General features: G+C 49.8%; 1 pseudogene across 1 annotated transcript in view; it reads left to right on the top strand.

Moving 5' to 3' along the window:
* The first annotated feature begins 73 nt into the window (after positions 1–73).
* Positions 74–1,171, top strand: part of LOC111664414 (DNA replication factor CDC6-like) — a 2,886-nt pseudogene continuing 1,788 nt past the window's right edge. The window contains exons 1-2 of the transcript XR_015437995.1: positions 74–337; positions 542–894. The product of XR_015437995.1 is annotated as a DNA replication factor CDC6-like (transcript). The remainder of the gene's footprint in view (positions 338–541; positions 895–1,171) is intronic.

Below are 1,171 nucleotides of genomic sequence, written 5' to 3'. Positions count from 1 at the left end.
CCTGATGTCACAGATCAGAGTTTCTTCATGTCTCCTGGAGGTTTAAAAACAATTCTGTATTTTGTCTCTGAAGGCGACGACAACGGTTGTAACCTCGGCGCCGCCCTGCTGGGTTCACCGCCGAAGCAGAGCAGGCCGACTCTGGCCTCGCCCCGAAAACTGGGCTTTGACGAGAACTCGCCGGTCACGGCTCGCCGCCAGCTGGTCCCGTCCTCGCCACGGCAGCCGCTGTCTCCTGCCGTCGCCTTGTCCCCGAGACGCCAGGAAACGCCCGCTGGAAGTCCTGCTCGCCACAACTCTGAGAAGAAGCCGCCGGTCGTTCGACTGTTTGCAGAAAGTGAGTGTCTGTCTGTGAAGAGTTCATGTTTTCTACCTTTTCAGCTGCAACAATCCAAGTTAAGATAAAACAAACGACTAGTGACAGACAGACGGGAGCTGCTGAGTGGTTGGACACACTCGTCTCTGTGTTTAATGGATCTCTGGTAAAGACCGGATGGATTTGGGTTCAGTGACGTTTCTAACCTCGCCGTTTCTCCCCCAGAGTCGAGGTTCCAGAGCGTGAAGCAGGCGCTCCACACCGCCGTCCCCGAGCGCCTCCTGTCCAGGGAGGCCGAGCGGGCGTCCATCCGCTCTTTCCTGGAGGACAAGGTGCTGCGGCGCGTCCCCGGCAGCCTCTACATCTCCGGAGCTCCGGGCACCGGCAAGACGGCCTGTTTCAACTGCGTCCTGCAGGAGATGAAGGTACTTTAATCACCGAGCTGCAGCTGCAACAGGAGGAGGTCGATGTCTGTGGAGCTTTACCGCCTCCTACTGGAGGAAGATGAGAGTGAAAGCAGTGGTTACAATCATGGTGGAACAATCAAGATGATATTAAATGATAATAAATAATTAACTGTGTTGGAGAGATGAAATAAAAAAAATTAATTTATGTCACCTTTCAAGAAAAAAGGAGAAACTACATGAAACAGAAGTTAATTTTACAGCAGGTCCAATCAGATCTTGAGCTGCTTTTTTAAGGTACTTTAACTATTTTAGCTAGTTTCTAACTTTACCCCTTAATTAATAATTTTAGCCTTAATTTAAAGATGGAAATTAGCTCGTTACCAAAACTGTAACTTCAGGCTAAAGTTAGAGACTAGCTAACATTACTCAGCTAAACTGTGACTTACAG

This window comes from Seriola lalandi, unplaced genomic scaffold (genome assembly GCF_002814215.2).
Source record: "Seriola lalandi dorsalis isolate HSWRI2012SDOR001 ecotype SW California unplaced genomic scaffold, Sedor1 jcf7180002054587, whole genome shotgun sequence".
Lineage (NCBI taxonomy): Eukaryota > Metazoa > Chordata > Actinopteri > Carangiformes > Carangidae > Seriola > Seriola lalandi.
This window is presented reverse-complemented; position numbering and strand designations above follow the sequence as displayed.